Source organism: Echinops telfairi, unplaced genomic scaffold (genome assembly GCF_000313985.2).
Source record: "Echinops telfairi isolate 266 unplaced genomic scaffold, ASM31398v2 ScPeMD7_5592;HRSCAF=6446, whole genome shotgun sequence".
Taxonomy (NCBI): domain Eukaryota; kingdom Metazoa; phylum Chordata; class Mammalia; order Afrosoricida; family Tenrecidae; genus Echinops; species Echinops telfairi.
Window position 1 is genome coordinate 51167145 of NW_022109491.1, and position 24165 is coordinate 51191309.

The 24165-nt window shown below is 38.2% G+C and overlaps 1 protein-coding gene and 1 pseudogene across 1 annotated transcript in view; both read right to left on the bottom strand.

Annotated features, from left to right (window-relative positions):
* Positions 1-24165, bottom strand: part of LOC101656541 (beta-galactosidase-1-like protein 3) — a 66770-nt gene that overhangs the window by 15976 nt on the left and 26629 nt on the right. The window lies entirely within an intron of this gene.
* Positions 2524-4748, bottom strand: LOC105979669 (annotated as a pseudogene).

The following is a 24165-nucleotide window of genomic DNA, read 5'->3' on the forward strand; positions in this document are numbered from 1 at the left end:
TGTAAAGCGCATTTGTACATCGTTTCTCAAAACATTTTCTCTCCATTTAAACCCCCGACATTAGGTCCTCATTTTTCCCCTCCCTCCCCGCTCCCTTGGCCTCTTGTTATAAATTATTTTTTGATGAAAACTAAAATTACCAAAGCAATTCCCAAAGGACCTAATGCATGCTTGCCTAAAAACAGGTCATTCTTTATAAGATGCCTGTTATAGAACATGAGTCCGTGGCCACGCAGAAATGGTGCAAAAAGGAACCCTGGTGACACAGTGGCTAGGTTGCTAGTCAAGTAGCAAATGGTTCCAACCCACCAGCCACTCCACAAACACAACAAACCTGGCAATCACTCCAATAAAGATTATGTCTAAGAAACCCTATGGTACGATTCTATTCTGTCATATAGGGGGGCTGCTGTAAGTTGGCATCAACTCAACGATAGTGACAGGAAGAGTGAGAGTCAAGCTAATAATGCACAACAAACTTACAGATTACACAGACCTTCAGGTATATACCTCCATTCACTTCCAGCCTAACAAAGTCAAGGCTGTGAAATAATGTACATTTCTTTTTATAAAGGTGACACCTTCTTCAAGCAAATATAACTTTTCATGTGTCTTATATATTAGGATGTGCAATGACTGGCTTCTCTGGAGAAATAGTATGCAGTTTTGAGAATCTTCAACAACACTACAGGAGACCTGCAGTCTGCTGTAATTCATAGTGACCACAATCGTCCTAAAAAGATGTCATCCAAGGAGAGTCACTGCCCACCAAAGCAGGCTATAGAACATTCACTTTGTTGATTGTGCTATGACAGTTGACCCTTGTGTCCCTACAAGACCATGAGTCTGAACCCCCAGACCCAGCAACTCATTCTTTCAAGGTATTTGGTCATATCTAAAATATTTTCATAACTTTGTACCCTGTTTGTTCTACCACATTCATGTGTGCATTTGCAGCAAAATAAACATATACAAGTATTTTCTGTTAAACTTTTGTATATTTATGGGTATAATTCCACCCTCCCTAGCCATTCAGCTTCCATGTCTCTCCATGCAATCCATTGACAGATTGTCATTATTGCATGGTTGTGTGTCTGAGTGTTTTCCTCTGTTGTCTTTAACTCTTACACTCCCCTCAAAGTCTTCCTCTGTCTCCATGATTTTTTGCTGATCTCCCTCTTATTGTATATTCCATTCTCTTCCACCCAAGTTTACTCATGTCGCTGATCCAGCCCTAAGAATAATCAATCTTTCCTTGACCTCTTAAAATACTTAAAATGCTGGTCTCATACACTATCTGCCCTTTTGTAATTGGCTTATTTTTCTCAATATATTGTCCTCCAGGTTTATCCATGTTATTTTTACATATTCGCTACTAATCCTTAGCATTGCATTGTGTGTGTGTACTATATATTTTTTAATCCATTCGTCTTTTGATGGGCATTTGAGTTGTTTCATGAAATATGACTGTATTTGTTTCTTTGTGTCAGAGCTCTTATTTCTCTGAGATATAGTCTTAATAGTGGAGTTGCTGGGTAATATAGATTTGCTCCTTTTTAAGGGTTTGCCATACCATTTTCCACAATGGTTGCACCATTTTAACCACCAACAATGTCTGAGTCTCGCCATGCCCTTGCCAGGATTTTTTTCCTTCTGGTTTTTATGTGAGATGGTATCTTAATATTGCTCCTTTGTGGTCTTCTTCTTTTTCTCTGACCCTCTACTTTATCAACCATATGGTCTCTTCTGAAAACACACTCAAAGTACTTGAGACCGTTTTGCCATCCTGGCTTTTAAGGAGCATGCTATCTATACTTCTTCCGAGAGAGATTTGTTTGTTCTTCTGATGGTTCTATAGTACATGAAATAATCTTTACCAGCATCGTAATTCAAATTCATTGACACTTCTCTGATCTTTCTTATTGAATGTCCAACTTTCTCATGCATACGAGACCCAGGCTTGGATCAGATGCACCTCAGTCCTTGAAGTGACACCTTTGCTCTTGAACAATTTCACTTAAGGTCTGGTACAGCAGATGTACCCAGTGCCCTCCTTGAGTGCTGCTTCCATGAGCATCAATTGTGGATCCAAGCAAGACAGACTCTTTGACAACTTCAGTCTTTTCTCCATTTACCATGATGCTGTCTATGCGTCCAGTTGTGAGGATTGGGATTTTCTTTGCAGTGGGTTGCAATCCTGAATGCAATACTCGGTGCTACCACCCTTGATCTTCATCTTCAAGTGCTTCAAGCCCTTCTCACTTTCACCAAGCAAGGTTTTGTCACCTGCAGACTGCAGGTTGTTAGTAAACCTTCTTCCGGCCCTTATGCCGTGTTCTTTTTCATATAGTCCAGCTTCTTAGATTATTTACTCAGCATACAGATTGAACAATTATGGTGAGAAAATGCACAGTGTTCCTGATTTAAAATCTTGGAGTATTTCCTTGTTCAATTTGAACAAATGCATCTTGGTACAGGTATAGGTTCCACATGAGCACAATTTTTTTTTTAGCTCTTTTCTTATCATTTCAAATCCATCACTTGAGAAGTTGAAGCCGCTAATGTTTCTTCTAGTTCCTGGGTGCATCAATTATACACTTCCAAATGTTTTCTCCAGATTTCAATGTAATGTGGCTCTTCTTGCTCACTGAGATTTGGGTGTGTATCCTCTGAAGAGGACCCTGATCTCTGCGTGGGTGGGCTGGGTGGCATGTAAGTACCAGGCTCTTCAGCCAGCTCTTGGTGCATGCTTTCTAGAATGGTCTTGTACTCCTGTCAGGCCACCATTGCCAACTCAGCCTTCTTGTGGGACTGCACCTGGGCTCCATCGTAGCTGAATATGCCGACCAACTGACAGGGACGGCCCAGAGTTTTGCGGTTAAGATCAAACACTAATGAAATATTCTGCTCACAGGCATAATCAATAATGGTACGCAAGTGTCATCCAGCCCACCTTTGGATTATATCTTCTCACAGTTGGGAGAAATAATGACACATTTCAACTTTTTGAGCTTCAGATGTTTGAGAACTTCTCTCGACCCCAATAGGAGTCGGCGTTTGGTCTTAGCCTTGACTAGATCTTTCTAATACCTAAGGTCTTCGAAACATACCAGTTATTTTAGAAGATCCATATCTGGCTGCAGTAATCCCTGAACCTCCGGCTGTGAATCTTTGGGAAGCTGGTTGAGTCGAGAGTAAGATGGCAGGTTTCTTACTCTGGGGCTCAGCTCTGAATGGCTCTTCTGACCCTTTATCATCTGCAAGAGTGGAGAAGATCAATTCTTCTATTTCCCCTGACGGGTTATCCCACTGAAAGGCCTGGTCATCACCACTAATTTCTACATCTTGCATGTCAGTTGCAACATTTTCTTGAAGACGCTGCTGCATTTTCTCCTGTCATCCCTTCAAAATAATCCTCTTTAAGGACGTTGGTTCTTGGCCTTGGGGACCTCCCTTTGCTTCCCTTTCTTCCTCAGTGGGGCCCAGGAGTGTAAGGGCTTGTGAGGGGTTTGCACCTGATTCAAGTGGTGGTTCTTCGTCCTCAGGTGGCTTCTTTGGAAAGAATTGGTACAGCACCAACTGAGACTACCACAGGTTTGGAAGACTGCTTGGCATTCTGGGAATGCTGCTGTTTCTCCAAAAATGTGAGAAGTCTGCCCAAATGCAAGTGAACTGGAATTTCACTCTTCCTTCCACTTTTTAAAAAATCATTCTATTGTTGCTGTTCAGATTGAAATTTTGTTGACCCGACTCTGTTTCTTCTTTCAGAAGCAACCACCAGACTGGGAGACTCTTCAGCATCTTTAATCCTTGGTGGCTCTTGAACGGTTAGGACTTCATATTTTTTTTTAGATTTTTCTTTCTTTTTCGTACTCTTTCTTGAAACTTCATTTTGTTCAAGGTTGCCACCTTGTAAATCTTTGGATTTTAGGATCTGCTGAGGAAGCAACTGTCTTCAGGCTTTTCATGGAAGTAACATTTTTAGTGACTGGTGTCAGTTCTCTAGACAATGTCTGCCGAGCAACCTAACCCTTTGGTGTCTAAGATAACTCTTTTGTATATGAAGTTGAACTGTTAGCATCATTATCAGCTACTGATTGAGCTGCATTCTTATTTTTGACCACTATTTCACCCTCTGATAGTACGGTAAGTGGTTTTACTTCTCTTAGGAGAGAGATGTTGGTTGTAGCAGAGCGCAAAGGGCCCCATTTGGGTTGTTTTGGCATCTCTAATATGCCATTATTCTCTGGGCCTTGTAGTTCAGGAAAACCCAAACCGGTAAATTCAAACTCACGTTTGGAGGTAAACCTATTCTTTTCTAAGCATCTGACTGCAGTAATCCCTAAACCTCCGGCTGAATTTCCTGTGTGTTCATCTATGATAGACATCTGATTTAAAGCTATTTTCTGCATGAATGTGTTTATGATGGGAACCTTTAGCTGATTTTATATCAGACAATGTAGTTCTACCAGCTCTTCTACTGTCAAACTTTGGCTCAGCGTATGTCTTTTTCTTAAGAAGACCTTTAATTTCTTGAGGGAGAGGACACATGCACTCACTTTGAGGCTTAGTGGCTTGCAAATCTTGGTAACAACTTGGTAGACTATACTCATACTGGGAGCCAGGCACTAAACAAACATTTTGTGTAGACTCAAGGGTATAAGCAGAATAGGTGTACAGATCAATAGTTATATCAGAAGATAAATACTGAGATGAAAAGTTGAAGATCCAAAGGCCATCTCTTCCATATACAGGTCAAACTGTAATTAAAATATATTATTGCAAAGTTAAAAATAGCACTTAAGTAATTGTTTCTATAAATTAAGAGCATAAACAGAACTGAGAGCCCTCAAGGGAGACACAATAAGAAAACATAAAGGGTTAACATATAATCTGAGAGACTATAAAACAGGTAGAAAAGCCACTAACAATCATATAAAATTGTAAGGAAAATAGCACTGTATGGAACTTCAGAAGAAAGGTAGAAAAAGTCAGCAAAACTAAATGGAAATGAACATAAAATACAAAGAAAGAGAGAGAAAGTGGACTGGAGGAGATGTGGAAGATGGGGGAATTTCTAATTCCACATAAGTTTTGTAAATTTTAAATATATTGAAAGATATAATAAGACTTCATCAATTTCCAATAATAATGATCTATATTTTTCCAACTAATCTTGTCTCTGACTATAAGAAAAGATGCTAGGTAAAATATAATATCATCTTAGACAGAGCTGTTCTCTATGAAGGAGTGATGCAAAATAACTTTAAATATTAAAAATGAAAACAACACCTTGATTACTAAGATGTACCCGAGCCATTTTCAGCCAACCATGACACATGCAAATGAAACTGGACAATTTAAAAGGAAAACCAAAGGCTTGGCACATTTGAATGATGGTGCTGGCAAAGAATATTGGATATACCATGGACAGTCAAAAAAATAAATAAACATGCCTTGGAGGTAGGCCGTGTGTATACTCCTGAGAAGTGAGTGTGGTGAAACTTTGCTGCACTTACTTCGGACATCTCATCAGGAGACATGAAGACTCTTGATGAGATGAATTCGCTCAGCAGCTTCAACCACAGGCTCAAACACAGCACTGATCATGAGGATGTGCATAAGGGGGCAAGCTTTCCTTTTCTCTCACCTGAGCTTGCTCTGAGTCAGTGCTGACTCAGGGGCTCCTCTCAATAACAATCACAATACAGCTGAAAGGAGAATTTTTACTGTGAATTCAGAAAGAAGAATGTATCCAAAATGCACTACAAGGAGACAAAAATATAAAACATAATTAAAGTGACCTAAGGGACACGTAAGAATATCTAACATAACATTAATTGGAATCTCAGAATGAGAGGAGAGATATAATAAAAAAGAGGCAATATTTGAAGACATATTGGCTAAGAAGACATATTCACGAAGTCTAACAAGTACTGACAAAAATAAATAAAAATAATAAAATAAACAATAATTAATAAAAGATAGCCATATCTACAAATTATAGTCCAACGGCAAAAAGAAAAAACAAATTATAGTAGGACAACTAATTTCCCTTATATAGAGCTTTTCTAAAAGCCCTGGGTTTTAGTTCTACCAAGATGATCTGCTAGGTTCTAATATTACAAAGGAACCCTGGTGGCAATGTCAAGTTAATATTTGACTGCTAACTACAAGGTCGGTGGTACAAATCCACTAGCAGTTCTGTGGGACAAAGTTGGGGTCATCTGCTTCCACAAAGGTTTGTAGCTTCCTATGAGTAGGAGCCAACTCAATGGTAATGCGTTTGGTTTGGGTTAACAGGGACTGCACAATTTTTCATAGCAGACAAAGGAGAGCAAAATGACCGCCAAAGGAACAATCGTTAGGGCGACATAAGATTTCTCAAAAGCAACAATGAAGGTAACAACAAAGTGCCGAACAAAAATAACTACCAAATTAGAGCTCTAGAGACAGTGAAATATTATTTAAGAATGGGATTATAAAAACTAAATTTTCCATGAACATCTATCTCTGCACATGTGCAATGAAGTCTGTGATAGGGTCATATCTATAACCATACAAGGGAATCCAGTCAATACAACTATTTTTCAAGTTTATGCATCAAGCACTAAAGCTAGTCATGAAGAAATTGAAGAATTTTACCAATATATTCACTCTGAAATTGATCAAACATGAAATCAAGATGCATTAATAATTATTAGTGATTAGAATACAAAAGGTGGAAACTAATAGGAAGGAACAGTAGTGGAATTTAATTTATGAATAAAAAAGAAATCATTAAGTGTTCTCATTTCCATCAACAATACTTTTGAAAAACGTTTTATCATGATTTGGGTGAAAGTCTACAGAGCAAATTTATTTTCCATTCAACAATATGTATCATATTTCCTGACATTTTCTGCATTCTCCACAATGTAACAGCACTCTCCCACTCTCTCTGTGTCTTGTGTTTCTTCTTTTTTTTCTGGATGCCTCTGGCCTTCTGAGCTCCGTCCCTGGGTAAACGCTACCCTGTGGTCTCACGTGGTGACTGTTCTCAGGAGTGTACACCTCCTCATTATTCACATTATTCTGTAGCTGCAAGTTGATACTCAGGAATGTGTTCAGTTCCAGGACTGAATGATGTCTAATAGACTCTACCAGTCTCTATCAGACCAGTAAGCACAGACTTTTTAATTATTTGAATTTTGTCCCACATTTCTCTCCCACTGTTTCCAAGACTGTCTATTGTGATCTTGATCAGTATGTATGGTAGTGTAGCAGGACATCATCACGTGCTTTTGGCCTCCGGGTAGTGGAGTGCAGGTTTGTGTGGTTCGTGAGTCCTTTGCATGTTTCATTTATTTCATTTGTTCATTTATTTCCATGTTTCATTTATTTTCTTCACTCGTCTTTGCTCCATATGTGGAGAGACCAATAGCAGCATCGTAATATTTTCAGTAATAATACCGCTGTTATTATTTTGAGCCAACTTTGAATGCATTTTATAATTTAGTAAATAAGGTCAGCAACTAAAATGTCCAGAATCCAGTTGGGGTGGGCATGGGAATATAAATTAAAGAAGTCAAGCATATACTACACTTTAAAATTTATATTTAAAATATCAATGGAAATTAATGGTTTTCTTCCTTTTTAAACAAAAACCCTGTGTATTATGACTACACACATTAAACTTTTCTAGAAACAGCGATCTTTCAGTAGCAAGCAAATGGATTATGTTCTATAGAAGCAACAGTGTTCCTTAGAGAAAAGACTCTTTTTAGGTCTAGAAATTTTTAAGATGAATGCCTATATAGGTTTGTTTATAAACAAGATGTACCTCAAATTTCAGCCATCCATAGGCCTGTTAATAATGAGATACATACACTAGCTGGTACCAACCTTCTAGTTCAGATGTTACATTCACCTGTAGCAAAATGACAGTCATTATTGTTATTTATAGAAAGCATTGAACAATAAAACAGATATCCCCCCAAGGGAAACATATCCCCTTCCCCAAATTACCCATGTCCATGTATTGGCATGCTATCATTCAGGCCAAATAAATGTCAGATGTTCTCTTTTTGTCTCTACAGCTTCCAGCAAACATCATGATGCTCAAGAGGTCTGCCTGCCTTAAACCTCATTCTCTGTGACTGGAACTCATTGGGTCTCTGCTGCCAACTGCCACTATACTGACCATGCCTTCAGTAGGCCATGCCCCCTACAACCCAGATAGTGTGCAGCTTCTGTATGAGGTGTGAAACTCTAGCATGAGGCACACTCAGGCACATTGACCATGCATAAGTATTACAGATCTTTTTAGCTCAGCTGGCAAGCCTCTTTCACCAAGACATCCAACTCCACTCTGCTATAGGAAGACCCCCTTTACAGGATTTTGGGGCCCAATCAAGCCTGTACCCTCCACAGAAAATGTTACAGCTCTTTTAGCTCTTCTGGCAAACCTTTTGCTCAAAGGCACTCAGCTCTTGCTCTGTGGCCAGCAAGTTTTCCACAGCCACCTTGTTCCATGGGCTAGCAAGCCTACCACCACTGTAACTCACTGTCTTCAGCTCCTTCTTCTGCCTCTAGGAGGTTCTCGGCATAGGGATGCTGGGACCTGGGTCCAAAGGGCATGCTCTGCTTTAGATTCTTCTTCATTGTTGTAAAGTCCCCCCTGAAAACCTGTATGATTGCCCCTCAAGCAAGGAAGGCCCTAGTCAATTTCGAGGCATGCCTCTCCCATCAGAACCATGCAATGAACATCACCTTGATAGACAATAATTCACTCAGTTTCAAAGTCCCATCTAGAACATGGCTAGAAAAGCAATATTAAAAAGTGATTCATTGCACTGATCCTGAGTGAACCTGAGATAATTTTCTTTGCAAAAACAAGGAAACTATCGACAGCGGAAGAGATCATGTTGAAATAAAATCACCAGCTTGCAGATAGTTAAAAAGAAGACACTTAAATTTCAGGGACATAATATTTACAGTTTGTGAAATGATTCAGATACATTAAAAAGTCATGAAATCTCTCAAGGATTAAAATAGTTTAGAGTACAGTCTATGACTACAACATAATTTTTTTTAATGAGGAAGGAGGGTCAGGGGATAGGATAGCAGGTAGGCTGGTTGATTCCGTACATTTGGAAATTGACATTTACTTCTAAAAGAACTCCTAGATCAAAGAAGCAATCATATTAAATATTAAAATATTATTGATATTGTGCCAAAGTTCCAAAATAAAAACCCATAGGTTGCAGCTAAGAGAAAGATATAATGATAAATGCTTGTATGAAAACAAACAAGCAGTAGAACTGAAAACAATGAAAGGGAATAAAAGCATGTTTGTGGAGCATGAAACTTTGTAACACCCTGTCTAAACAAAGCTTCGAAAACAGTGAAGGCTCACACACTTGAGTTCTCAATCTCTCAAGGAAAAGCGAAGCCTCTACAAGAGACAGCCTGGTAATTCCGAGGAAGGAAGGCACAAGAAATCAGAAAACAGCCAGAGATTCTTGATTTCCCCAACAGGACACTCATGGAACTCCCCCTTCCTCCAGTGATCTGGGTCTCAGCAGAGAGGAAGGGAACTGACTCATCATTTGTCACACCGGCCTCAACACTGGCACTGAGACTAACAACCCAGAGATCAGTGACATTTCTTCCCCAACACACTTGGGGGGAGAGGGTAAGACTATGCTGGGATGAGTGAATGTGATTGAGCTCATGAGGGAAAAGTCATTAACTCCCTGCAGCCCTCGGACTGAGAGAGATGCAGCCCACACAGCGCAATGCACACCTGGAACTTGGGGATGGATCTGGTCCCATAGAGGACTGTGGCACACCTTTGCTGACATACCTAGGGGATGAACCCACCCAAGGAAAAAGCAAGATTAGGTAAACCTACATTGAGAAAAAACTGATGTGGGAGAACTTGAATCTCAATTCTCCTTGACTCCATAGTTTAAAGAGATATAGCCCACTTGAACAACTTGTTGGAAAAGGGAATTAATTGATAGAGACACTAAGCCCTTGTGGTAGTTACATAATCTGGTGTCTTCTTGTGAAGGGGTAGAGTCTACCCTGTCAATCAGGCCGCAGCTTGATGACCTCATTTGGAGGCACCATGGAGATAAATAGCTCCCTGGAGGCCAGATACAGACAGTCTCGGCTTCACCTTCTTGCTGACAAGACACGTAGAACTGTGCTAGAGCCCTGGAGCTGGAGGAGCCACATGGAGACTCCTGCCAGCATGGAGATGCTTCCACTGCCACTGGATCCACAAAACTTTCCACTCACTGGCCTGTGATCTTCCAGCATTTGGCGTCATTGCATGTGTTGCATGAGTCTGAAGAGGAATTATAGATTGGTATCAGACATAAGGGCTAATATCAGGCTTATGGCCTTCATCTGAACGGGACTGGGATGTTTTCTCCATCTACAATTGCTCTTTTATATAAAGCTCTTTCCTATACATATACAAGTGCCTATGAATTTGTTTCTCTAGTCAACCTGGACTAACACAGCCCTGCTCTAATATTCCGTTAGTGAAAACAACTCAAATGACTAAGCAAAGTGGTCTAGATATTGTCTTTTCTCTCCTTTTGTGACAGCTGTATTGGTAATTAGTGGACACTTCCTGAATACTGCAGGAGCTGCTCTGGAGATAGTATTCAATGTTTTCTTGCCATCGCCCCTTGCTCAGAATAGGTTATTACCATACAACCCGGCCACCTTGACTTTTCAATAACTACAGCAAGTACACAAAAAGTACTACTCATTCCAGAGACAGATATAGAAATAACACCAGGTCCCAGAAACAAAAGCCAATCTCTGTGTACATGAGAAACAGAAGAGACAGTGTCGTCAAGTCGACTACAGGCAGAATTAGATCCAGAAGATGTCACAGATAATGATAAAACATTAGCTCTTCCTTTAAGGGAGTATAGAAGAATGGTTTCCAGTTGCTTTACACGAATGGAAGAAAAAATTGTCAGAAACACAGAAAACAACAGAAGATAAAAGAAGTCAAGAAAGTACTACAAGAACAATCTGACAAAATAAAATAAAAACTACTAATTCAACAATTTCAAATAGAAATACAAAAGGCAAAACTGAGGTATTAGAGCTGCATAACATTTTGAAAAAGGAGGGGAGCGAGAGAATCAAACAATAGAAATATGAATTTGTGATCTCAAAGATAAATCTCTTGAGACCAAAATACAAGATCAATCTATTAAAAAAACTAGGAAAACCTAAAAATTCTATGGGACACTATTAAATGGAACAAGTTATATTGGACAAACATCCCAGAACAGAAAGAAGAAAAATAAACAGAGTCAAAAGTCTAAGAAATATTCAAAGAGAACGTTTCTAACATTATGACAGAACAGAAAATAGCCATTCAAGAGACCCAGAGCACCCCAAAGAGAATTGACCCCAAAAGAAAATCACTACAACACATCATGTTTAAGTTTCTAGCAGCTAAGCTTTCTTTGATGGTAGAAAGAATTCTGAGAGCTATTGTGTGTGTGTGTGTGTGTGTGTGTGTGTATGTGTGTGCACGCGCTGTATTACCTATAAAGGAAAAACAATAATAATAAACTCAGGTTTTTCATTGGAAGCAATGCAGGCAAGAATGTAATGGATCAAAATATACAAAATCTTGACACACACAAAAAAGCAACCATATATCCAGCAAAATTAACCTTCAAACATGAGGAAGAAATGCAGATATTTTCAGACCAAAAAAACAAAACTAAAGGAATTTGTCAAAAGAAATACAAAAAAAATGCTAAAGGGGGTTCTTTGAACAAAGAATCAACAACAATGATAAACAGCAACTTAAAATCATACAAGACTTCATTATTGAGACATCATCTACTTAAGTAAGACACAAAGTGAAACGAAACCACATGATTCAAAATAGGAGACCACAGATAACATTCCACAAGTAAGACCACAATAACATTATAGAAGGAACATAGTAGATATCCAATAGAGACAAAGTCGGATAATCTGTCAACAACACCAACTGTCTTAAACTTGGAGAGAAAATAATATAAACAACTAACTTCAAAAATACTAAAACTTCAAGAAAATTTAAAAGAAGAAAATCATAAAATCTTATTAAATGGTAAGATAAACTAATAAAAAAAGAAAATCCATAAACAAAAGGAAATCAAAACAGAAAATTATAATGAATGAAGAAACCAATAACACCACACACTCAAACATATATAAGATGATGGCAATAAAACCATACCTAATAACAACATTGAATGTAAATGGACAAAACTCAACAGTTAAGAGACAAAGACTAGCAGCAGGGATAGAAAGCAAGAGCCATTAATATACTGCTTTCAAGGAATAAACCTTAGATATAAAGACAAAACAAAAGGAAAGGATGGAAAACATCCATCAAGTTAATGGCAACCCAAAAAAGCAGGAAGGGGGTCACTATTAATTTCTGACAAAACGGTTATTAAAGTAAAACCCATCATGAGAGACGGAGAAGGCCATTATATACTAATGAAAGTCACAATCAAACAAGAAGATATAATCTCATTAAATTTCTCTGCATTTAAAGAAAGACCCTCAAAAGACATTAATCAAACTCTTATTGAACTGAAGAGAGAGATCACAATATAATTATAGTAGTAGCTTTTCATACATCATTTCCAGCAATGGCAGGTCAACTAGAAAGAAAAATCAACAAATCTACAGAAGTAAATAACATGATTAACCAATTTGATCTCTTAGACATAAAACATTTCATCCAACGAGAGCACACCATGCACTGTTTTCTCCAGTGCTTATGGAATGTATGGATCATGTGAGTTCACAACCAAACATCAGTAAATTTAAGAACATCATGATACTACAAATGATCTTTGTAGATGACAGTGCTATAAAATTAAACATCAATGAAAAGATCAAGCAAAAGCATGAATCAATTGCATGGAAATTGCAACTTACTTAAAAACAACTGAGTAAATGAAGAAATAAAGGGTGCAATTTAAAAATTCCTAGAAACAAATAAGAATGAAAACACAACATACTAAGAACTTTGGGATTGAGCAAAAGCAATTTTCAGAGGATAATTTATACAAACAAACACTCACATTAAAAAAGGAAAGAAGGACTAAAATATACATCTTAACACAATATCTACAACAATTAGAACATGACCAGCCAAGTAAACCCTCAACTACTGGAAGAAAAGAAATAATAAAGATTTCAGAAGAAAATAAATGAATCTGAGAATAAAAAAATATTAAAAAATCAACAAGATAAGAAATTAGCTCTTCAAAAGGTTCAACAATATTAATAAAATACTGGCAAATCAAAAAATGAAGGAAAAGCAAATACTACAAATAATAAATGAAATGAGCAACATCACAACAGAACCAACCAATATAAAAATGATAATTACACATTGTGAAAAATTGTATTCCAAGACATTATCTACTTAAATTAGCACAGATTGATGTGCTAATAGACCAAGACACAATAAGAAATATATCTTGTCTTTGAAAAACTCCTGACCAGATGGTTTTACTGGAGAATTCTACCAAACATTTAGAGAAGAGAATTCTACCAAACATTTAGAGAAGAGTTCAAATGAATTCTAAACAAACTATTCTAGAATATATAAAAGGATAAAATACTACCAAACTCATTTTATAAAGCAAGTATAAGGCTGATAGCCAAACCAGGCAAAAGCATTACCAAAATAGAAAACTGTAGATTGATATCCTTATGAACATAGATGCTAAAATTAAAAAAATATTCTTAGTAACAGAATTCAACAAAACATTTTTTAAAATACATAATAATCAACTAAGTCCACCTCGAAGAAGCACATCAGCCTGTGTCATCCAAAGAATGTAAATAATAAAATCCAAATCTAAAGGAGGGATTGGCATCAGAGCTTAAATTGTGAACACCTAATTTGCAGAAAGCTATGAATGACAGTAACAGCCCCAAACCCACTTGCATGGCCCACACAGAGATTTTGCCTCCAGCGACTCCTCGCCCATCATAGTTGAGGAATATGAATAGCTCTGTTATTAGACAGAGAGCATTGTAAATGGATTATGGCAGACAGGTCCATATGCTAACCTTGTAGTAGCAGCCCAATGTGGTTATGTAACCACTACGCCACCAGGGTTCCTGAAAAAACATATACAACAAGCACTATAAAAACACTTCTACAAGAAACCCAAACTAACTTATGTAAATGTCCCATGTTCATGGGCAGGAAGATTTAATATAGTAGAAATGTATTGTTACCACATGTTGTTTTTAGGCGCCATTGATTCGGTTCCAACCCATAGCAACCTGGTACTGGACCATCAGGTACAATAGGAAAAAAATGCTACTTTGCACTGGGCCATCTTCACAATTGCTATCATTGAGCCCACTGTTTTCCCTATTGTGTCAATACATCGCTTCAAGGGTATTCCATTTTTGTTTGTTTGTTTGTTTTGTTGCCCTTCCACTTTGCCAAGCATGATATTCTGTTCTAAAGACCAATTTCTACTGACAGTATGTTCAACAGACATGAGGAGTCTTGCACTCCTTGCTTCTAAAGAGCTTTGTGATTGTACTGTTTCCAAGACTGATTTGTTTGTTCTTTTGACAGTCGATGATACTTTTAGTATTTCCCATCAACACGTTAAAATGCATCGGTCTTCTGTCTTCCTTCACTCAATATCCAACTTTCACATGCATATGAGGCAATTGAAAATAGCATTATTCCGGGTCAGGCACACCTTCCTCCTCAACTTGACATGCTTGTTTTTCAAAACTGAAAAGAGATCTTGTATAGCAAGTTTACTCAATACAATGCTTCCTTTGATTTCTTGACTACTACTTCCATGAGCACTGATTGTGGATATAAGCAAGGCAAAAATCTTTGACAACTTCCATTTTTTCTCCATTTATCATGTTACCTATTGGAACAGTCATTGGTGAGAATTTGGGCTTTCTTTGCAATAACTTTTAATTCATACTGAAGGCTGTAATCCTTGATCTTCATCAATAAGTGCTTCGAGTGATCCTCATTTTCAGCAAGCAAGGTTGCATATCTCAGGTTGTTATATCTCATCTGCATATCTCAGGTTGTTAATAAGTTTTCCTCAAATCTTGATGCCAAGTTCTTCTTCACATAGTTCAGCTTCTCGGATTATTTGTTCAGCATACAGATTGAATAAGTACAGTGAAAAGATACAACTCAGACACATACTTTTTCTGATTTTAAACCATGCAGTACTCCCTTATTCTGTTCAAAGGCCTTCCTGCTGATTTATACACGGGTTCTGCATGAGCACAATGTAGTATTCTGGAATTCCCTATCTTTCCAATGTTTTTCATAGTTGATTATGATCTACATAATCAGATGCCTTTTCATAATCAATAAAACACAAGTAGTAAACATTTTTCTGGTATTCCCTGATCTGAGTCAAGATCCATCTGACATCACCAATAATACCCTTTGTCCATATCCTTTTCTGAATCTTCTATAAAACGAATAAACTTCCTAGAAAAACACAAAAATAGCTCAAAAGGAAATAGATAAATGTGCTTTCAATTCAGATATTAGAAAGTTGGAAAGAAGATAAACCCCATCTTTAAAGCAAAGTCAAAGAGATGGAAACTTCCAAACAATGATTTTCCTTTACTTTTCATCTAACTAAATTCTAATCATCTAAATCTCAGAAAAGCCTGGTTGCTGTTGGTAGGTGCCATAGAGCTCGTTCCCACCCATAAGGATAACAGCAAAATACACCGCCCAGTCCTTGTTCCTATGCTGGAGCCCATTGCTGCAGCCACTGTGTCAATCCCTTCCTTCTTCCACCGTCCCTTTACTTTACTAAGCATGATGTTGCTCTCTCCTGGCTAGAAGAACTTGGGTACCCACTTAAGAGGACGTAGCCACTTAAAACCTTGTGCACAGCATGGGAACACTGTTCGCTATTGAAGGCCTAAGGAAGTAGAACATTGTCAGAGATGGTGCCCGAAGATGGCCCCGTTGGGCCAGAAAGCACTTGAAAAGCAACTGAGAAGGAGCTGCCTTTGCAAAGTAGAGTTGACCATGGTGATGTGGATGCAGTAAAACCTGTGGAACCAGAGGCTTCAAGAGCTTCATTTGCTGATGGGGCACAGCTCAAGGTAAGAAGAAACAGCTGCAAAAATCTACTAATAAGAACTTGAAATGTATAAAGTATGAACTAGGAAAATTGTCAGAAAGAATGATTTCGAGATCTATTTTGATATACAGTGCTGTCTGTGTAGGATTAAGTCTACCTTCCTTCAAGAAAATCCAATCAATACAGCTATTTTTAAACATAATTGTACTGGGGGCTCATATAACTCTTATCACAATGCACACATACATCCATTGTGTCAAGCTTCATTTTCAAAACATTTTCTTTCTACTTGAGCCCTTGGTATCAGCTTCTCATTTTTCTCTTCCCTCCCCACCCTCCCTCCCTCATGAATCCTTGATTATTTATAAATTATTATTATTTTTTCATGTCTTACACTGACTGATGTTTCTGAAACAGGTATTATTCCAATTTATGCACCAAGCACCAAAACTAGTGATGAAACAATTGAAGAACTCTACTGCCTTCAGTGGGAAATTGATCAAACATGCAATCAAGATGCACTGATAATTTTTGGTGATTTGGAATGCAAAGGTTGGAAACAAAGAGGAAGGAAAACCTGGTACCTATTGTGACTCATAGTGACCCTATAGAACAGAGTAGAACTGCCCCAGAGGGTTTCCAAGGCTGTAATCTTTATAAAAGCAGATTGTCATATCTTTTACCCCATAGCAGTTGGTGGATTAGAAATGCCTAGCAACTTTGCAGCCAAGCACTTAACTGCAGCGGAGTGGGAAATACATATAAAAGATTGTTTTAAGTAATACCATTGTGTGCTCACCTTCCCAATATGATCACTGAAGACAAATGTGTACATAAGTAAAAGTGGTGAATAAAGCTGATGGTGCCTAGCTATCAAAAGATATAGTGTCTGGGGTCTTAAAGGCTTGAAGGTAAACAAGCGGCCATCTAGCTGAGAATCAACAAAGCCCACATGGAAGAAGCACACCAGCCTGTGTGATCACGAGGTGTCGAAGGGATCAGGTATTAGGCATCAAAGAACAAAAAATCATATCATTGTGAATGAGGGGGAGTGCAGAGTGGGGACCCAAGACCCATCTGTAGGCAACTGGACATCCCCTTACAGAAGGGTCATGGGGGAAAAGAAGAACCAGTCAGAGTGCAGGGTAGCAGCAATGAAACATACAACTTTCCTCTAGCTCCTAAATGCTTCCCCCCCCCACCCCCACCACCACCACTATCATGATCCAAATTCTACCTTACAAGTCTGGCTAGACCAGAGGATGTACACTGGTACAGAGAGGAACTGGAAACACAGGGAATCCAGGGCAGACTATCCCTTCAGGACCAGTGCTGAGGGTGGTGATACCGGGAGGGTGGGATGGAAAGGGGGAACCAATTACAAGTATCTACATATAACCTACTCCCTGGGGGATGGACAACAGAAAAGTGGGTGAAGGGAGACATCGAACAGTGTAAGATATGACAAACTAATAATAATTTATATATGATCAAGGGTTCATGAGGGAGGGGGTAGCAGGGAGGGAAGGGTAAAAATTAGGAGCTGATACCAAGGGCTCAAGCAGAAAGCAAATGTTTTGAAAATGATGATGGTAACAAATGTACAAATGTGCTTGACACAATGGATGGATGGATGGATTGTGAGAAGAGTTGTATGAGCACCCAATAAAATGATGTTTTCAAAAAGTTTGTTTTAAAAAACTGATAATTAGTATGTGTCTTTCCAGTTAACTTATTAAAATTCATACGGAATAGCAATTAACAATGATCTTTACTTGTTAACTAACAAGGAAACACCTTCAAAGCTGCATTTTGTTAAAGTTTCTGTACTAAAATGTAGCAAAACTGGACTACACAAATATTGAAAGTTTAAAATTCCTTACTTTTTTATTCGTAGTCCCACTACCCAAACTTACTTGATGTATTGAAATGAAAAAGAAAAAGCTTCAGAAGATAAATGACCTCAGGAATGTACATCTAATTGACTCTTGGTTGCATTAATCAATAGCTGCACTTTTTGCAAGCCATGGCTGTGACTGTCCTGAACAAGAAGGGTTTCCTGTTTAAGCTGCAATGGCTTTTCTCACTATGGATTACTGCTCCTTCTGTGGCAGATCTTTACAGTGCCTCTAATGCATTTTCTTTAAAACTGTATTTCGGATATGCTTTAGTGTTAGCTTTGCTAAAAGTCCCAGCTGTGTTCAGAAAATACACATTGACTCTGGTCACATTTGAAGTGCTCCCATATGTTATTTGAGTGTAACTCTCTGCTGTCCCCTGCTTGAATTCTCGAATGGGGTAGTAGAATTTTTTTACCCTTTCTCCTTACTTTAAAAACAATTCTTAAATAAACTTCAAGGTAGCAGACCACTAAGACTGCTGTCCCCAAGCAAATTAGTGGCATTTAAAAAAAACCAAAACATTCTTTTTGAAGCCCAAGAGGCATAACAAATCTTCAGGTCTTCCCTTGGTTTAATTTTTTTTCAACTGATAGAAGATTGCAGAGCAAGAGAATAAATATCATGCATTGTTGAACCCTTAAAAAAAGGGGGGGGTGGCGGGCAGAAAAACTGCTAAAGCCTGAGTGAGCTAGCAAGAAAGTTTGAAGGGGAGCTGTCTATCTTAAGCAGTTTTTACTTCCACAAATCCTAACATATGTTCACAGGAAAGTTGAGGAGAATTCTGACTAAGTTCCCTTTTCGTTCTGACTAGGGATGCAAAGCAGCAGCCATTGTAGAATCTCCTTCCAGATGCATCTCTCCTGCCTCTACTAGGAAACAAAGCCTTAATCCTCCTGTGTGATGGGCAAGGAAAGCCACCACCTTAGGACACGCATTGCCCTCTGGGAAAAGTGAGAAAGAAAGAACGCACTACCCTTGTAGGAGGAGTATACATCCTTGCTAGGCCCAGGGACGTAAAAGCATTTACTAAGGTCATATTCTTTAGGTTCAGGGTACCTAACCTACTAAGAGGGAGGCTTAGTCATGCAATTAAAGAATGTCTTTTTTTCCTTCACCATTAGTTTAACCATCAGTGTAGGTGTGTAAACAAAAGTGGGATAGTACTGGAAGGGCTGTGGTCGACAGATTTTCTTGGGGACAAAATACAAAGTGAAGACACAGAGCCAAAGGAGCTAAAGACATACAGAAAAATCACTTTTGCCAGGTGACGCCTCTCCTAGACACAAGATATTCCTGGAAGATTTTGAACTATATGGTTCACTAAGCATAACCATAGAAACAACAAACCACAAATTCAGCCCAACTCCTAGTTAGATTAACAAAAACAATCCACATCAAAGGTCTGTCTCAAGAAAAAGCATGCCTATCTATGTTCTATACAAAATATTCAGCTTCAATAAAAGAATTATTAGATTTATAAAGAGGCAAAAAAGAAAGAGAAACATGGAAACAACAAAGCAATCATCAAACCCAAACTCAGACAGGACAGAGATGTTAGAATGATCAGACAGGGAATTTAAAATAACTTCTTAACATATCGAGGGTTGTAACAGTAGACTACGTAAAAGATCAGATGGGTAATTTTAGCATAGTGATGGAAACTATCATTGAAGAATCAAATGGAAATGTTAGAAATAAAATTATAAAGATAATAAAAACCACCATAGTAGAAATTAATTTCTCCAATGAGTACATCAGTGGACTCTACAGTGAACTTAAAAAATAATAATAAAAATAAGAGAATCAATCAAACTGAAAACTAAAGAGGAAAAGAGCATTTTAATGGGGGAAGCAATATACAAGAAATCTATGTCAAATGTGTAGAAGGGTGTCCAAAGATTTACAGAAAACTCGGTCCCTTAAATGGAATGTGAGAGGGCAAAGGACACTGCTATTAAAAGTATGATTGGAGTCACATCAATGCATCAGATTTACAGGTGGAAGTAAAGAAGTGGGAATGGGACCATGATTGGACACATACAGTCTACGAGACAGAGGAATTTACAAAATTGGTTTAGGGCTCACCAACCAAAGCAGACAGGATATGGCTCATAGCCACTCAACCCCAACACCCTAATTCCATTTTTACCCTCTAACACTAACCATAACCATAACAACTAAGGCTAACCCTAACACAAACCCTAACCCTAACTCTAGTCCTTAACTCCTAAACCTATCACTTAATCCCTAACCTTAACCCTAACCCTAGCTCAAACCCTAACTCTAAACTTAACCCTAACCCTAACCCAAACTCTAACCCTAACCTTAACCCTAACTGTAATTATAATCCTTAACTCCTAATCCTTAACACAGGTGTTATCACTTGATCCAGAACCTAACCCTAAGCTCAGCCCTAAATCTAACACAAACCCTAACCTTAAGCCTAAACCAAACACAAACTCTAACCCTAACTCAAAAGCTAACTTCAACCTTTAACTCTTTCTTTTTTGAATCATTTTATTGGGGGCTCTTACAGCTATCACAATCCATACATACATACATTTTGTCAAGCACATTTGTACATATATTGCCATCATCATTTTCAAAATAATTTCTTTCTACTTGAGCCCTTGATATCAGCTCCTCATTTCCCCCTCCCCCACCCTTCCCCCCTTACTCATGAACCCTTGATAATTTATAAATCCCCCCCATGTCTTACACCAACCACTGTCTCCCTTCACCCACTTTTCTGTTGTCCATTCCCCTAGGAAGGGGTTATATGTAGATCACTGTGATTGGTTCTCCCTTTCTCCCCCCACTTTCCTCTTACTCTCTTGGTATCTCTATTCTCATTATTTGTCCTGAGGGGTTTATCTGTCCTGGATTCCCTATGTTGCGAGCTCTTATCTGTAGCAGTGTACATGCTCAGGTCTAGTCAGTTTTGTAAGGTAGAATTGGGGTCATGACAGTGGGGCGGGAGGAAGCATTAAAGAACTAGAGGAACGTTGTATGTTTCATTGGTGCTATACTGCACCCTGACTGACTCATCTTCCTTGTGACCCTTCTATAAGGGAATGTCCAATTGTCTACAGATGGGCTTTGGGTTTCTACTCCGTGCTCCCCCCACGCCCACCTCATTCTTATTGATAATGATTTTTTGTTCTAGGTCTTTGATGCCTGATACCTGATCCCATCAACACCTCATGATCACACAGGCTGGTGTGCTTCTTCCATGTGGGCTTTGTTGCTTCTGAGCTAGATGGCCACTTGTTTGTATTCAAGCCTTTAAGACCCATCCCAGATGCTATATCTTTTGATATCCAGGCACCATCAGCTTTCTTCACCACATTTGCTTATGCACCCATTTTGTCTGCAGTGATCATGTTGGGAAAGCAGCACCCTAATTTCTATGAAGGGTGACCTATGTAAATTCCTAAGGAATAGGCTTCCCAGTCCCTAAGACAAGGCCATTCACACCCCCAGTACAATGGTCCGAAAGAATTAAACGGAAGCTAAATTCATTTGGAGATTATAAATGGATTTAGGATTTCCACTTGAAACTTAGTACTCAGAAATGTAAGTGCTAATACACAAGAAGGAAGTTCATTATACAATGACAAAGAGGTAACTTCCCCCGCAAAAAAAAAAACAAATATTAAATATTGTAATAATATCAATTAGTTGACTAATATTCTCAGTTATGTTAACCTAACAAAATTTGTGAACAAATATCAGACCAGAAAGAGCATATTTAGGAGTCTCGGCATATATAAAAGAATAGAAATCATATAAAGTATATTCTTTGACCTTAGCAATTTTAAACTAGAAACCAATAGAATAGCTTCCAGAAAATCCACAAAAGTTTCAGAAATGAAATAAGCAACTTCTGATGAGATTAAAAAAAAGAAGCCTCAAGGGATATTTAGAAATGTTTCATATTAATCAAACTTAAAACACAGCACATCAAAATGGAGGATTAGCAGAAGCTGTGTATACAGGGAAGTTTATAGGAGCAAATAGTTATATTAGAAGAGGAATATGTCAAATAATTAACTTAAGATTCCATCAGAGAGAGTGGTGAAAGAGCAATAGAAAAAGTAGTGCAAATTCAATCCAAAGTAAGCAAGAGGAAGAAAATAACAAATGTCAGAAGAGAAATAAATGAAACTGTCACAGAAAAACAATCAGGATGGGGGGAACCGAAGGCTAATTCACTGAAAAGATCAATAAACTTGATAATGTCCTAGCCAGAGTGATCAAGATTTTAAAAGGGACAACGCAATTATTCATATCAGGAGCAAAAAAGATGTATCACTACTAACAACAAAAAACATTAAAAGGATAACAAAGAAATACAAAAAATCTATGCTTACGAATTTTAAAAATTAGTTGACATAAAATAAAATAAAGAATTCCTACCAAAGACACAAGCTACCAAAACTCACTTGGGAAGAAATAGACAACCTGGAAGGTCCTATAACTAGTAGAGAAATTGGGTTTAAACTTGTAAAAAAAAAAAGGAAAGTTTCTGGTACAAATGGGTTCACTGGTTAGTTTCTCAGACATTTAAGAAATAATAAAAATTTTACATAATCTCATCCAGAATATATAAATGGACAGAATATTTTCAAACCCTAATTCTATGATCAAAGAGATTTCAAGAAGAAAAAAAATAGCAATATGAATTTCTCATGAACATAGAAATAGAAACACTCAATAAAATATGAAAAAACTGAATTCAGTAGTATGTGAAAAGATTTTATAGATTAAAAAGTGAAATCCAGTCTTCAAAATGGAAGGACAAATCAAATCTCCACTTTTCCATCATTTCTGATAACAGCCATTCACTCAGCAGCACTTTTTGCTCTCTGGCTCTGGCCACCTGCAGCTAGGCCGGATTTCACAAGTTTATAAGGACACTAACCTTCAGACTCCCAAATAGACAGTATAGATGCCAGCTGGCCACAAGTGCAGGAGTCCACATAATATCATTATTTCTCACCTATTGTCTGTAGTGGATTTTCCCATTACCCCTTCAGGATATTGGCTGCAAGTTAATGGGCTTACCCTGAGCTCCCTCATTTTCTCCTACTACCTTTCAACATTCCTTTAGGCTCAGTAATTCACTGGAAGGACTTAAAGAACTAAAGAAATGCTGCACTTACAATTACAGATTTATTCTAATCAGAGGATATAAATCAGATCAACATAAAGAAGAAATGCATGGGCCAAGCTTCCGTATCCCAAAAGGGCAATGCTACCCTTCCACATGTTTCAATGTTTTTCACCAACCAAGAAGCTCCTGGAACTTCCAAGACCAAACCCTGTATTGGTTTCACTGCATAGTCCTGACTGGGTCCTGATTACATATTCATGATGGGGATACTTTGCATATGCATGATTGAATCATGCTCCTTCTCATTCCTTGAGGTCAGTTGAAAGCAGACCAACCTGTACTCATTAGCACAGATTCTCCAGTGCAGTTAATGGTAAATGAAGTTAATAATAAATCTAATGGTATTAAAATTTTATTTCAAGAAAGATTTTTTAATGACAAGAGAAAAAGAAAACTAAGCGTTGTTTTTTTCATTTAAGGTTTTAGTGAAGGAATTCAAAACGAGAGACAGGCACAAACCCTCTGTAGAAAAGAGAGAGGAAAAGAAAAATGATGAACCAGTTCTCGAACTACAACTTTGAAGTAGGATGTCAGACTGAGGAGACAGTACTGGAGAAAACGCTGAGCAAAAGCAGGAATTTCTGGAAGTTTTTTAGTAGGGAGTAAGAAGAGGATTGTGGGCTGAAGGTAGAAGTGAAGACATGGGTCAGGCCACACCAGGCTTTTTGCCATGGCAGCAGTGCAGAGGAGGCTCCCAGGCACCCAAGAAAGCAGCCGTGTGAAAGCAGAGAGCGCTATGGCATGTCAAGCATGGATTTAGCTGTCATGTGAATAAAGAATATAATCCTGAGGCTTGGCCATGGTTCATGGACTGGGATCTGTTCATGTTTGTCACTGTCACTGACAGGAAACGAGGGGCTGCAAAAGCAATGTTGGCTAAAGACATCAAGGAACAAGACTCATCCATTCCGACAGTTTGAACAAACTGACTGAAAGAAGCTGAGCC